General features: G+C 43.0%; 1 protein-coding gene across 4 annotated transcripts in view; it reads left to right on the top strand.

The window, feature by feature from the left end:
- The window catches only part of LOC132383408 (protein eva-1 homolog B-like), a 79,809-nt gene that overhangs the window by 42,430 nt on the left and 21,318 nt on the right, over positions 1-16,061 (top strand). For 3 of the 4 annotated variants that reach the window (XM_059954318.1, XM_059954320.1, XM_059954321.1), the window contains one exon: positions 1,940-2,095. The exons of the other annotated variant lie outside the window; for it this stretch is intronic. The gene's annotated coding sequence lies outside the window, so the exon portion shown is untranslated. The remainder of the gene's footprint in view (positions 1-1,939; positions 2,096-16,061) is intronic. 4 annotated transcript variants of the gene reach the window in all.

Raw genomic sequence — 16,061 nt, 5'->3', positions numbered from 1 at the left:
TGGCCATGGGGAGATCATGCAAATTCCTTACAGACAGCAGTGGGTTGCTGGTGCTGTATGCTACCACACCACCCATGCAATTTATGCAATTTTATCATTGTACTGTACCTGCCTTTCAGTACTGGAGCCTCTTCCTGTGTGTTCTACATGTACCTTCTGAGGCCATTTGCTTCTAAGCTACTCTCACTACAAGAAAATAGGACCATTACTAGAAGCAGGAGTAGGGAATTTGGCCCCTTGTGCCTGCCCCACCATTCTTTAAGATCGGAGCTGACCTTTTAGCTCAGTGATACTTTCCTGCGCTGACTTTAAATTCCTGGCTCACTTCATCTTTTACAAACACAGCGAATGACCCTCTATAATATTCTTAAGAGCAAGAAGTTTCTTCTGATTTTGATCCAAAAGGACCATACCCTGTTTTAAGATTACAGTCTAGAAGGCACTGAGCTGTCAGCTCTATCAAGGTCATGGCTCAGGGGTACTAATGATCAGGTTAGGGTTTAGGGAGGAATATGAGAGAATTAGAGGACAGGTTGGAATCTAAGCCTCAATTCTGCGTTTGAAGGGGAGTGATGTGGATGTTGTCAGATTTCAGGTTGGACTAGGATGGTGGGTGTGGTGGAACGACCCTAGGTACGCAAGTCAGCAAGACTGGAGTCTGAGGCCAAGTGTTCAGGGTGCTGTCGTTATCCGGGACGCTTTCCGAGTCTGGAGCTTGAGGAATGGTGGGTCATCATTAGTAATATCGAAGACTGAAGCCCTTTGGTTGTTTGGAGATCTTGAAGGAAAGCGTCCCGGATCTCTGCAAGCCCACTAGGGATGTTGAAGGGCCAATGACTGCAAGTTGGTGGTAGAGGACAAGTCACGAGGCTTCCTGTGAAATATTGTTGTAAGTGTGCATGAAAATGGTGGTTGGACAATCATGTCATCGCTGCAAAGATTTAAATCACTCAAGATTTAACAGCAAATTAATGATAGTCGGATGTTTTTACTCACACAGTATTAAGGCATCCGAGAGACCACCGATTTGTGCCTTGGGCGCAGGCCTGGGCAGGGTTATATGGGAGACCAGCAGCTGCAAGTCTCCCCTCTCCACACCACCAATGTTGTCCAAGGGAAGGGCAAGGGCCGATACAGCTTGGCACCGGTGTCGTCGCAGAGCAATGTGTTGTCAAGTGCCTTGCTCAAGGATACAAACACGCTGCCTTAGCTGAGGCTCGAACTAGTGACCTTCAGATCACTAGACCAACACCTTGGCCATGCGCCAACAGTATCTTTTACAGTAATTTGAGGGCATGGATGGTGGTGAATCCTCAATATGCAGGTCATGCTCTCTTCTATTACTATCAGGAAGGAGGTACAGGAGCCTCAGGCCACACACCACCAGGTTCAGCAACACTTATTGTCCTTCAGTCAACAGGCTTCTAATCCAGCGAGGGTAACTTCATTCTCCGCAGTGAATGCCTGCAAGAAAATGAATCTCAGGCAGTATTTGGTGACATGTACATCCTTCAGTCATCATGTGCCGTGCTGTATGACATGGCCAGTCATAGTCATTCCATAACCATGATTGTTCTTGGCAAATCTATCTACAGAAGTGGCTTTCCATATACATACTTTGATGATAAATTTACTTTCAACTTTGAAAGGCAGTGGGAATGGCATCATACAGCACAGGACTGGTCTTGCAACTAGTCCACGCTGATTAGAACACTCATCTAAACTTGTCCCCTGTAGATCTGGACTGAACAATAACATTTGAAAGGGAATTGCAAATTTATAAATAGAAAATTACAAGGTCATAAAGGAAATAGAATGCCAGGCTGTAGACAGAAAACAGAATGGGAATAATTAGACAATACTTTCAAACTGTTGGCACGTAAGATGGCCTTCTTTTCTACTGTGCAGTTCTATAATTAGCTCTTCTTTCTTCTTACAGCCTAAACTTAGGAGGAAGAACAAGGAAAGGTGAAAAGAAAGCAAGACTTCTTGTCTCACTATTCGGAGTGTTATTCCTGGTTTACTAGACTATATGAATTGATGATTACCAACTTTCTCCTCTGTGGACTTCATCAGCACTGAACCTACCGTTCCTGTGAGTAATCTCATCTGGAGTCATAGTCATCGAATACCGCACCACAGTAACAGGCCATTTGGCCCAAATAATCCATGCCAGCCTAGTCTTCTGCCTAATCCAATCTACTTGCACTTGGAACATGTCCCTCCATACCGCCCTCATGCACATCCCTATCCAAACATAAATGTTACAATTGAACCTGTGTCTACTGGCAATTCAATTCACACTTGTATCACCCTCTGAGTGAAGAACTTTGCCCTCAGGTTCCCTTTAAATATTTCACCTTTCACCATAAAAGTATGACCTTTAGTTCCCGTCTCACTCAATCCAGTGGGGAAAAAGCCTGCAAGAAAATACCCTATCTATTCTCCTCATAATGTTGTAACCCTCCATAAGGTATCTCCTCATTTTCCTACGCTCCAGGGAATGAAGTCCTTACCTGTTCAACCTTTCCCTATAACTCAGATCCTCAGGAAATGCAAACATGCTGGAAAATTTTTCTCCGCATTCTTTCAAGCTTTTTGCCATCTTTCCTGTGAGTAATTGAGCAGAAATGCACACAATACTCTAAATTCTTCCCCGCCAATGTCTGGTGCAGCATCAACGTAACCAACTGACTCAGGAACTCAATACCCATGGGCCAAAAGTTTTCTTTACAGCCCTATCTACCTGGGATGCCACTCTCATGGAATTATAGATCTCTTTGCCCAGGTCCATTCGTTTCACAGCACACCTCAGTGCCCCACTAGTCACTGTGTAAGTCTTATCCTGGTTTATCCTCCCAAGGTGCATTATCTTACTAAAGGTGCATTACCTTTATTAAATTCTATCTGCCATTTTCAACCCATTTTCCCAGTATGCTGGTCTGAACTACTTTTGAAAGGATTTTGAAATTACTTTTGAAATTTATTGAAACAGTTACAGTAAACTCTCCTGGGGCAATGGATGTAGTTTCAAAACTGTACAGGGCACGAGGCTCCTATGCAGTCGAGTTCAAGTTTAATTGTCATTCAACCACCCATGAAAAGAGCCAAACGAGACAGCGTTACTCGGGTACCATGGTACAAATCAGAGTACTAACAGTCATACACAGCACAAGTCACATATAGCTTATTTAAGATATCAGTCGCACAAAAGAATAGTCAAGCCCCTGAGTCTATGAATAGTCAGCAGTCTGTAGTTGAACACAATACAGCTTGTCTTCTGCCAGATGAACACTGGGGGGCACCACTGACTCCAGCCAGCTTGGATGCCATGGCACACCACCTCCAGTGGAGCACTCTGACTCCAACACCTCTCTCCCGTGCGGCTGTCGAAAGGTGACACTGAGGCTTGAGGCCTTGTTTTTGTTATTCATCTGCAATTTGGCCTGTGTTTAGTGGCCTGACAGAGTTCTGTACTACTTGCTCGAGTGGATTCAAAGTGCAACTTATGACAGGCCAATTAGCAAGATCTTGGTGAAATCACTCTGGAGCATTTGCAAGTCCTGAACACTGCATCTACTAAGGCAAAAGTGCAGTTGATGGAGAATGTAGGACTGCCGCAGAGGTTCAGATTACAAGGTTAGATACCGTACCAGCAGACAGCAAAGGACATTAACATAAGGGTGCGGCAGCATAGAAGGGCAGTACAGTACAAAGTAGTTAGTAAAGTAGATAGTGGTTCAATTTTCGCTGCTCCCTGTAAGAAGTTTGTACATTCTCCCCATGACTGTGCTGATATCCTACAGTGCTCTGGTGTCGCCCCCCCCCCCAACATTGCAAGGACATGAGGGTTAGGGTTAAAACATTGCAGGCATGCTATGTTAGTGCCAGAAGTGTGGTGACAGTTGTGGGCTGCCCCCAGCTCACTCTTGGACTATTGGTGCAAGTGACACATTTCACTGCACGGTACGTGTTTGTACTCCAGACGTTGCCGACAGATTTTCCCCTTTGTACAGTGAGTGATAATTGGGCTATCATCCTTTCTCACCACTAGGCCCAAATTGATAACTGCTCCTGGAACCAGAGGGTCCTGTTCAGCAGCTGGTTACCCTTCATCACTGACTACAGTGTGCTGTCCTGGTAACGGGCCACAAATCCAGCCCTGTAGACATGCAATGGGATAGGCTGTTCATGCCAAGGGTTGACATTATGGTGAGAGGTTGTTGCCTTTCAACCTGGAAAAGAGAGACAACAGAGCTTTGTATGATTTGCGTAAATTATAAGTGATCATTACTATGTGGAGGCTCACTTCACACCCTGTTGTGTATTTAATATTGCAGGAATATTGTATATATATTTGATTAAGCGTTCTTTCTTTACATAATGCTTTGCAAGTTATCTGTAAAAGTACGTAAATGGCACACGTCATCACGCCACCATGTTATACTTGCGTGCCTCACTTCAGTAAAAATGAACTAAGACTCACATTCCCAGCTCAGTGGTTTTAGTTTTGTTTTGGAGTTACCAAACATAACAGTGGGGACAAGGTATTTTTAAAATGAACACAAGACGACTACCAACCCATTGAACTGCCGTGAGACATTCTAGTTAAAAAGAAAAGCACAGTGAGAGATGGTAGAGTTTTTTAAAAAAAGCACAGAACTTTCTTTTCCCCTTTGAGGAGTACATCTTCTTCATAAAAGAAAAATTTTAAAAAAGGTAGGAAAACAGAAGAATTCATGGATTCATTAATGGAGAGTACTGAGTGATAATAATCATTTTTAAAAAAGAGTAGAAATGCCTGGCTACATCAGAACAATTGTAACATTCCATTGCATACACGTAGAACAAATTGAGTAGAATTTTAAAGCAAATGAAATGGCCAATGAGAAATGAGAATTTTTATTGGGTTTAAAGGCATGAAGTTTGCTTTGAAGTTTAACTGTTCCAACCAAATAAGCCAAATTGAGTTTTGCTGATATTGTGAAAGTAATGCAGGTATATTTAGAACCGACACCATTGTTGGTTGCAGAACACTTTAGGTTTCATAAGCAGAATCAAAAGTTAAAGACCATTTCAGCGTATGTGGCTGAATTGAAGAGATTATCTGAACATTTTCAGTTCAATGATGGGCTTAACAATACACCACGACATGGATTATTTTGTTAACCTTACAACGAAACATTCAACTGAAGCTTAACTCGCATTTTAAAGAGCAGTTGAAATAGCTGTATCAATGGAAACAGCGGTCAGAGATGCAAATGAGTTGCAGTCAGGAATGAAAGTGATTATGAACAAAACTGCAACATCTAAACAGAAACCGGCCTGGCCAAACAAATTCTCTTACTGATGTGGCAGGGGGTCTGTAGGACATGCACAGATAGCATGTCGGGCAGACAAAAATAAATGGACTGCACAGGGAGGAGCAAATGATAAAAAAGTCAAGTTGCAGTTTCAAAAATAGCACAACTCTTACTGCCTTTGGTGAAAAATTGTTAATGATGTAAGTGACACAGGACAGGATACCCTTGAGATTTACAAGTGAAAACTAACAATAGACAAGTGATATTGGCTACACTAGAAGAGAACAGCAAATTAATTAAAATGAAATTGGACCCTGGCTTGGCTGTTTCAGACATTCCACAAAATGAGTTTGAACAGTGTTTCAAAGATAATAAACTGCAGCCTACAGATGTACAACTAAGAACTTGTACTGGACAAAAGATAGCTCATGTGGAAATGGCATTCATTCTCTCTTCTCTTTGGCTGTTCATTGATTTTGATGTTGACTGAGGCCTAGGCAAGGTTGTATGGAAGACTGGCAGTTGCCAAAGCTGCAAGTCTCCCCTCTCCACGCCACCAATGTTGTTGAAGGGAAGGGCATTAGGACCCATACAGCTTGGCACCAGTGTTGTCGCAGAGCAATGTGCGGTCAAGTGCCTTGCTCAATGACACAACACTCTGCCTCAGCTAAGGCTCAAACTAGCGACCTTCAGATCACTAGACCGATGCCTTATCCACCTGGCCATGTGCCAACACATTCATTAAAGTGAAATACAACCATACAATATGTTGTAAAGAGAAGGGCCAGCATTATGGAGCTGATACTGGCTGAGACAACTACAACTTGATTGGGGATCTATCCCCTATTTGCAAACCACATTCCCTGAAACAGTCAACTGAACATAAATGGAGAAAACTACTGGATAATGCCACAGCAGTGTTCAAGGATAGCTTTAGAAAACTCAAAGCTTATCAAGGGTGAAGTTGTGCTAAATGAAAATGCCACACCTAAGTTTTTCTTGGAGACCAAAGTGTTTCTCACCATAAGATCTCACAAAGCACTTTATCACTATAATAGGCTTATTTGTGGAGTGGCATCTGTACCTGCACTCTGGAAAATCACTCAACATCATAAGTATTGAGTTGACCAAAAATGTGAGAGGTTTTGCAATTTCACATTCCAAAAGGCAGATGGGTTAGTAAGTGGAAGCCTTGCTACGTTGACTACCTCCCTTCCCACTACAACCCTTGGACTGTGTTGGTTGTTGAGGCAAGTAATGTACTTCACTGCATGTTTCATGTGTACATGTGACAAATAAATCTGTAAGCTCTTTAATCCTTATTTCGGTATATTTGTTGGAAGATGTTTGTTGACAAGCTTGGTATGTGCACGTGTGGGTTGGTGTGTTCACTCGCATTAAATGTCTCCTTTTACCACACTGACCAATTCTCCCTGTCCAAATTTGTAGTTGGTGCATACGTGCTGTAAAGTTACATCACTGACTGCGGTCCAAATTTCCTTTTCATCAGCCCCAAATTCCTCAGCTGTTTTCTTTATATGCCTCTGGCAACCTTTCCCGAGCTACACTGCAAATGGAAACAAGTCTCACACACATTGATGTCTAATCCATGGATACTCACATCATCCAACGTGTTGCTCTGAACGACTTCCTCTGCACTTCTTCAAAAGAATTTAAAGCAAAAAATGTGAGCCCTCAAAGTCAGATGATGAACATTCCTCTTCAAACAATATTTGATTCTATCTCCTTAGTGTAGGAACAATTGAAGATTCTGTGTTTGAAAGCTGTGTGGGTTTAGTTGGTTAAGCTCCAAAGATTCCCCACAACTTGGCATTCGCTCCTTTTGCTAGTCTGCTGCCATCCCCAGAGAGTAAGTAACAAGGGAAAAAGTTAACTCTCTTTATGGAAAGGCTACCCTGTAATGATTCTTCAGATGTGGATTCTCAGCAGAATCCAAAAATGTTCTTCAGAATTCTAAACTGCAATTCAGACTAAATTGTCAAAAGGAAAAATCCTATATGCAAAACCTCAGCTAGTTTTAGGATTCTTTGAACGCACACTGTGTGGAGGTCTGAGGTAATAGGAGCATTGGGAAATAGAAGCAGGGGTAGGATATTTGGCCTTTGGACTTGCTCCATCCCTCGGTAAGATTATGGCTGATCTATTGGGTCACTGTCCATGTCGTTGCTGAGCAATCTGTACAAGTATGTGCCGTTCTTGTTGTGGAGACAGGGGGAGTATCACAACACTCGCCATTTGCACAGATTTTGCCCGATGTGCTGAGTGTTTCTGAGCATTTTCTTGGTTGAAATACTTGAGTTACCAGCTTGCCACTGGGAAGAAAGTTGGTTGTTTCATCCCTTCTTACAGTTAAAATGTTAAAACAGGGGCTGACTGGCTGAGGTTAGTTTTCACAGTTTTAACGTTTTCATGCGCCACCTGACTCAAGTCCACGTGTCCTCGTATGATTAGTATTCCCCACCTCCGCACCAGCACGTATACTCATACCTGCCTCACACATCTCCAAAATTAGCCTGTTTTGGAATATAACATTCCCATGTTTGTGGGAAACTGTTTCAAGATGCAAGTTAATTTCTCACATGTACATTGAAACTTACAGTGAAATGCATCATTTGCATTAACAATCAACACAACCGAGGTTGTGCTAGGGGCTGCCTGCAAATTATAGCCATAGAAAAGTACAGCACAGAAGCAGACCCTTTGGCCTATGTAGTCTGTGCTGAGCCATTTACACTGCCTACTCCCATCGACCTACACTGGGGCCATAGCCCTCCATACCCCTACCAGCCATGTACCTATCCAAACTTCTCTTAAGCATTGAAATTGAGTTTGCATGCACCACTTGTACACGCCTACTCTCACAACCCTCTGAGTGAAAAGGTTTCCCCTCGTGTTTCCCTTAAACTATTCACCTTTTACCCATAACCCGTGATGTCCAGTTGTAATCCCACCCAACCTCCATGAAAAAAGCCTGCTTGCATTTACCCTATCGATACTCCTCATAAATACTCCCATCAAATCTCCTCTCAATCTTCTACATTCCAAGGAATAAAGTTGTAACCTATTCACTCTTTCCTTATAACTCAGGTCTTCCAGTCCCAGAACATCCTTGTGAATTTTTCCTGTAGTTTTTCAGCCTTTTTTACATCTTTCCTGTGGATGGGTGACCAAACTGCACAAAATACTCCAAATTAGGCCTCGCCAATGTCTTACACAACTTAAACCTAACATCCCATCTCCTGTACTCAGTACTTTGATTTATGAAGGCCAAATGTGCCAAGAGCTTTCTTTATGACCCTATCCTGTGACACAACTTGCAATTAATATTGGATCTGTATTCCCAGATACTTTTATTCTACTGCACTCCTCAGTGCCCTAACATTCACTGTATAAGACCTACTGAAGTACAAAGCCTCACACTTAAATCTGCATTAAATTCCATCTGCTAATTCTCAGCACATTTTTTCAGCTGGTCCAGATCCTGTTACAAACCATGATGGTCTTCCTCACAATCTGGGTTTCATCCACCTGATCCAGTTAAACACCTTACTATCCAGTTCATTGATATTAATGTCAAACAACAATGGATCCAGCTCTGAGCCCTGCAGCACTCCACTAGTCACAGGCTTCCAGTCAGAGAGGCAACCATCTGCTACCACTCTCTGGCTTCTCCCACAAAGCTAATGTCTACCCAATTTACTGTCACATCTTGAAGGCCAAGTAATTGAACCTTTTTAAACAACCTTCCATGCAGGACCTTGTCAAATGCCTTGGTAAAGTCCATGTGGACAACATCCATGGCCTTGCCTTCATCAGCTTTCCTGGTAACATCCTTGAAAAGCTCTATAGGATTGGTTAGACGCAACCTACCACACATGAAGCCATGCCTATCCAAGTACTCACATACCCGGTCCCTTAGAATACTTTCCAATAACTTTCCCACTACTGACGTCAGGCTCAATGGCACTAACAAAACATGCCCACAATGCCTGATAGAACAACATGCAGCAAAGCAACAACAGCAAACAAGCTCCGTTCCTTCCTCTAACCCCAGGACATCCTCCAGTGGACCAGATGCAGGCCCGCAGACACCGGCTCTCGACCTCCCCAGCAGACTCTCAGAGGTGTGCTGTGTCATACTTAACATTTAGGTACGTGAGTGCAATGATGAAGAAAGCACAGCAGCGTCTCTACTTCCTCAGGAGTTTGCGAAGATTCGGCGTGACATCTAAAACTTTGACAAACTTCTGTAGATATATAGTGGACAGTATATTGACTGGCTGCGTCACAACCTGATATGGCAATACCAATGCCCTTGAATGGAAAATCCACCATGGAAAAGTAGTTGCTACGGCCAGTCCATCACCTTCAAGGACTCTTAATCTCATGTTCTTGATACTTACTTATATTTGCTTTTGCACAGTTTGTTGTCTTCTGCACTCTCGTTGAACACCCTAGTTGGGCTGTTTTTCATTGAGTCTGTTCTATAGGTTTGTCACTATTCTATAGAGTTGTCAAGTATGCCCACAAGAAAATGAATCTCAGGATTGTATATGGTGACATATATGTACTTTGATAATAAAATTTACTTTGAATCTTGAAGTTTTGAACCTTAATGTGGCACAACTGGCCTCTTCCTGTTCAGGGAATTCTTTCCTGGATTTTATTTTATTCTTCCATGTTTCATGAAACTCTGATTCCAAATAGTCTTGACAGCAGGAAAATCCTGGAATCAATCCAAGCTAGGTGGAGTTGGATGCTTACAAAGCCAATCTCCCACCTACCCAATCCACAGCGTTTTGGCTGAAGTATCCCGATCAGCTATTGTTTTCCTTCATGTGACCCTGCCAACCAGTGAGCTTCTGTGGTTAACAATTCCTCATTAAGCTTTTGATTGAGATTTTCCACTTGAATCCAGCGCAGAGGAAACATTTACCATGTCCAGATTGTCCCTTGTACATTAGGTTCCTGGTTGTTGAGTTTTCATGAATGAAAATAAAAATCCTGAAAATAAAACTCAACAGGTCAGGCAGCATCTGTGGAGAGAGGAATGGAGTTAATGTTTCAGGTTTGGGATCCTTCATCAGAACTGGGAAAGGAAGAAACACATTAGTTTAAGTAGCGGAGGAAAAGGGTTAACAAAGGGAATGTCTCTGGATGACTTAGTGAGGTACAGAAGATCAGTTAAATTCTCATAAAATCCCAACTGATGCTCTCCTGTCCCTTAGAAGACAACTTTGTGCGTTTGTCATATGTCACCAGTGAGTTTACCTGTAACTACACTTCAGTGTTGCCTAGCAACCATTGCAGCATAACATCACCAGCTCTGATTTGTGAAGAAAGCCCTTGTCTACTATCAGGCCAACTAAGAGTGGACAATGAACGAGGCTGCCCTAATCTCTTCCATTAATGTGGTTGGTCAGTTACTCCCTAAGCAATGTAGAACAAGCAAGCAAACAGAGCACCTCTTCCTTCACTGACCCTGTAATTAAGACCACTGCTTGTCGGTGAAGGAAATGATTAAAGTTCACTTCCCAAAGCACCAGTTAAAATTCTTGGAATGTCATCTAATAAAAATAGAATTTAACTCCTTCAGCCAGTCATTTTCCTGTCACTGGTTGAAACAGTTATCTTTGGATTTCTTCATAGGCAAGCTTTCTGGTTTCTGTTGTCAAACAAAATTTTAAATTGCAAAATCCCAGAGTCAATTCTGAAACCTCATGTAATTAAAATTGGATGCGTTGAGTCAGTGTAAAACTGTACCTCTGTTTACAAAGCTCAACTACTCTTAATTCTCTAAATGTTGCAACACCCTGCTAAATGAAACGATTACAGCAGTTGCACATTTTCACTCTTCATTGCCAAAGACATGCATTCCTTCCGTTTCAACCCAAATGCTTCTTGCTGCTCACAGACAGGATGGTGAAGAAAGCATTTAGCATGGGGTCAGAGCATCCGGTTTAGGAGCAGGAATATTATGTTGCAGTTATAGAAGTTGTTGGTGAGAGCACGCTTTGGGTATTGTGTCCACTTTTGGTCTCTCTGCCATCGGTAAGGTATTGTCAAGTTGGCGAGGGTGAAGAGGATGCTGCCTGGCCGACAGGGGCTGAGTTATGGGATTGTGGACCAGCTGGGTTAAGGTTAGGGTTTTCAATGCCATGTTCCTCTGGCTCTATTTACCTCTTCCTTACTTTATCTGTAAATTTCCTTTCGACAAATGACTTCCTCAGCTCTCCAGTCCAGGACCACTTCTCACCTTCACTGAGCCCTTGTGTTGATCGCCTGTGTTCGACAAGGGCCGTCGGTTTCTCCTGGCACTTCGGAAGGGTGATCTCATCGGGCAAAAGAGCACTCATTTTTCCATCTTCCTGCAAGAGCAGCCACTGCGACAACAAACTCAGAACCTCCCACAGGCTGATCCCTTCCTGCCCACGTGATCCAGGCTGGCAAATGGTTTGGGCGGGGAAGGAGGGAGGGTAGTAGCCAGGCTGTTACTAATTTGCTGAACAACACAGCTTCGCCTTTGCAAAGAATCAGTTGTTCTAACAAGCTGAATCATTTCAAATAAGTTTAATGGAGCTGGATGAAATTGAAGTTAGTTTACACACCTATAAAAGGATTAGATTGCATTAGTGAAGATCCTGAGACAGATTCATTTCATGGCGCCCTTAGAAGCCCAACTAATCCTGGGTGCGTTGTCAATTGCCCCAAGATGTCTGGGCCTCACATTGCAGCAGCTGCGAGTAGCATATACTATGGAGTCCCCTGGACACTTTCCACTGCTTCCATACTACCAGAAAGTAAGTATAAGCCAAAGAGAATGGTTGTGTCGCTGGGCTGGGAAAATGCTTCATTGCCAAGCTTGTATTCTACACCACTTCCCTCTGAGCAATCAGAGGAACTGCAGCGAGTTGTGGACCTTTATCAAAACCAGCCTCCCATCCATCGATTCTGCTTACACCTCCTCAGTAAACCAGCCAACATATTCAAAGACCCCAACCCACCCCAGATATTCCTTCTCCTATCAGGCAGAAGATACAAAAGCCTGAAAGCTTGTACCACCAGACTCAAGAGCAGCTTCTACCCCACCGTTATCAGACCCTGGAATGGAGCCCTTGAACCCTGTGGATTATTTTCCTCACCATCTACCTCAGTATGATCTTGCCCTTTATTGTTTACCTGCACTGTGCTTTCTCTCTAACTCTTACACTTTATTCAACATTTACCTCGTTCTACCCCAATACACTGTGCAATGGTTTGATCTGTACGAGTAGGCAAGACATTCTTTTCACTATATGTGACCATAATAAGACAACACCAGGTAGGGAAATCTGAGGAGCAGGTTTATCTACCAGTCTATGAGCCTGGGCTGAGGACATTGATTGTTCAGGCCATGTGGATGGAACCGGCCTCTTATGGTTAGTGAGGTCCCTGCCAGTACTTTGGACTTGCGAACCTTCTCTCCTCCTAGCCAAGAGTAGCATTTAGCCAATGGAAAGCAGCCAGTGAATTTCCACAGAACCACCCAAAGATGGGTAGATGGTAGGTTAAGTGGCAACTGTAAATTGTCCCTGGGGGAATTAGGGAACACTTGAAAAGGATTGGTATAAGGGGGTGTTTTCTGGTCCTGATAAAGGACCCAAGTTCACGATGTATAACTTTGACCAATCAATAGGAGACCCTGCCTTTTAGCTGTCCAGGCTCAGTTCCATCCAACTAGCCTGCAGAGCTAAATGCAGTACATCCCAAACTGCGTACACCTCTCAAAAGGCCAGTTCCTATTGCTAACACTCCACCTCATAAGGTATTTCCAGAAGCACTAAACCCATATACGCTCCATCTGGCTAATTACAGACCGAGCCGGAAGCCTTGAACTTACAGTACATCCTCATCGTAAATCTTCTGGAAGTGGGAACTTTCTTGCTTCAATGCTGAGTTTTGTACTGATTGGATTGAAGATTGCAGTCATTTCTGTAAGGTGGCCCTTGGCAAGTTCTCCAGTGGAATGTAATATTTAACGCAAGGATTATGACACAACCAAATGAAAGCAGATACCGAAGTATTTTGGCACACGGCTAATGTGGTTATTTTATTGATGCCTAATTTTAATTTAGGAGGATCTTTAAATGGAAGCTGGTAGTGATTCATTTCAAAGTATGTGGTGAGTGAGTTTTGTGTTACAATTGAGGCTCCGTCCTTTCCATTTATCTGTGTGCCACTGGTTTCTTTTTCATTCCCCACATGTTCACTACAGAAGCTGGCTACAACCTGACTCCAGGCACCTTGCCTCAAAGCCCTGGCATGATACACACAATGCCTGTCTAATGACCAGCTGGCTGGAGTTAGAAGGCACCAGGCAGAGGATATCACAACTCCTCACTCCACCTTGTACGTTGCCACCGATACACAACTGCTGAGTCGAAAGGACATTGCACGCGAGTCGTCACCACCCCCACTGATATGCATCTGTCAAGGGTCATAGACTGGATATCACAAACACAAGTACAAAGTAATTTTATGTTCAAAGTATGTATATCATATACAACCTCAAGATTCATCTTCTAGCAAGCACCAGCAAAGCAAAGAAACACGATAGAAACCCACAGCAAAACACACAACAAAGACCGGCTAATATCCGATGTCCCAAGGGGGACAAGTTGTGCAAATATGAAAAAGTAAGCAAATAATACATAAAATATGAACCACAGAGCCTCACGGTCACACTTGACTATAAAAGAGCTGAATGAGGCTCATGGACCGAGGTTTCTAATCCTTGATCCAATGCCCTGGTTGACATTGTTTCTCATTAGAGCCTTAACTGCTACAGGGATCAAGATCAAACTCAGCTGTGAAGGCACAACACTTGTGTTTTGTGTTGTTCTACTGAATGTTGCATTAATGGATGGCGATCATTAATAATCATTAGTACAGTGCAGTTAACTTCATTTGGCAAGATGACCTGTTTGCTATGAGAATGCTGGCTGAATTGTCTGTCTACGTAATCTGAAGCTTCTGAAAACTAAAGTAAGAATAGACAGTTCTGGAAATATGTAATAGAGCATCTGCAAAGAGAGAAACAAAGGGTATATTCTGGGTTGGTCAACCTTCATCAGAGAAGTTAGAAGTGTCGCATGATTTAAGTTGTAGAGGAGGGATAGGGACGGGGAGAAGAAAGGGGAACATCTGTGATTCAGTAGAGATCAAGAGAGACACAAATAACTATGATGCCTGCTGAGAGAGGCTAAGAAATTGGTTAATTATTGGCACATGTACCAAGAATCAATGAAAAGTTTGCCTTGCAAACTGTTCGTACAGATCAAGTCATTAAACAGTGCATTGATGAGAGTGGAATGATTAATCCAGATGTAGTGATTAGATCTACAGGGATCAGCTTGTGATAAATCGCCACACTGTGGTCCCTCTCTATTTCAATCTCCTGTTCCTTTTAGTTTCCATCTATTGCTTAATATGCATCAGGAATCAGTTGAATTGTCGCGTCTATATCAAAACATCGAAACGTACATTGTTTGCATCAAAGATGTGCTGGGGGCATCCTGTAAGTGTCGCCACATTTCTGGTGCCAACGTAGCATGCCCACAACTCTCTAGCCCTAACCTTATGCCTTTGAAATGTGACAAGAAACCAGAGCACCTGGAGGAAACCCGCGTGGTCACAGCGAGGATGTACAGACAGGAACTGAACCCGGATCACTGGTGCTATAAAGTGTTACACTAACCACTACAGTACTGTGCCAGCCCAAAGTTACTGTATTCTCTCCTTAATGGAGTTAATTATGATCATCGTGATAACTTCAGCTGATTTGCCTAGAAGAGGTAAAAATACTCAGAGGTTGAGAAAAGAGGAGAGAGAAAAAATTTTATACTTTAGTAGGTACAAAGCACAATAGATGCTGGGAATATTCAGCAAGTCAGGCAGCATCTGAACAGAGAGGAACAGACTGATGATTCTTTATCAGTACCTCCAGTTCTAGCCCAAACTAAAATAGCTGGTTGTTGAGTTCACTGTTATTCCTGAAGGTTATAGCACAGCTGATTGGAAGATGAAGTTCTTTCCCCACGCTTGTGATTGGACCTCACTGAGTGATCAACAGGGGTAAGAGCCGAGAGGGCACGTAGGACGGAGATCAAAGTGATCTCCAGCTGGAAGATTGGGCCACCCTTGCCCTGCAAACAACCAGCCAGCAATCAACGATTGGATTTCAATTCCCCCACCGCTGCCTGGACCATACTGAGGAAACCCACAGAGACAACATATCAACCACAATCGGACAGGTTGTGCTAACTGCTATGCTATCGTGCTGCCCTAAGACTCAAGACTTATACTGGATACTGGTTTTCTTGTGATGGAATTGTGCTGTTAAGAAAAGAAAGAGTTTGGACCGAGATTGGGATAGAAATTGGCGGTAGAAACCGTGGAACTTTCAAGCTGTGTATGATTGAAGGACAACAACGGAGGGAGAGGAGTGAAACAAAGATTGTTCCAAGCCTCTCATAAAGAGATAGGCAAAGTTCAGGCCCATTGTTAGTTCACTAATCAATGAGCAGCTGTAACCAGTTTGAAATTGCTTCAGAAGCACGAACATTGGCAACATGTCCTTTGAGTTAACGAGCCATGAGGTAATGTTGCAGCTCTACAAAATCCTGGTTAGATCACACTTGGAGTATCGTGCTCAGTTCTGGTCGCCTAATTCTCAGAAGGATGTGGAAGCTTTAGGAG

The sequence above is a fragment of the Hypanus sabinus genome, chromosome 30 (genome assembly GCF_030144855.1).
Source record: "Hypanus sabinus isolate sHypSab1 chromosome 30, sHypSab1.hap1, whole genome shotgun sequence".
NCBI lineage: Eukaryota > Metazoa > Chordata > Chondrichthyes > Myliobatiformes > Dasyatidae > Hypanus > Hypanus sabinus.
Note: the sequence above shows the minus strand (reverse complement) of the source record. Positions and strands in the feature narration are given on the sequence as shown.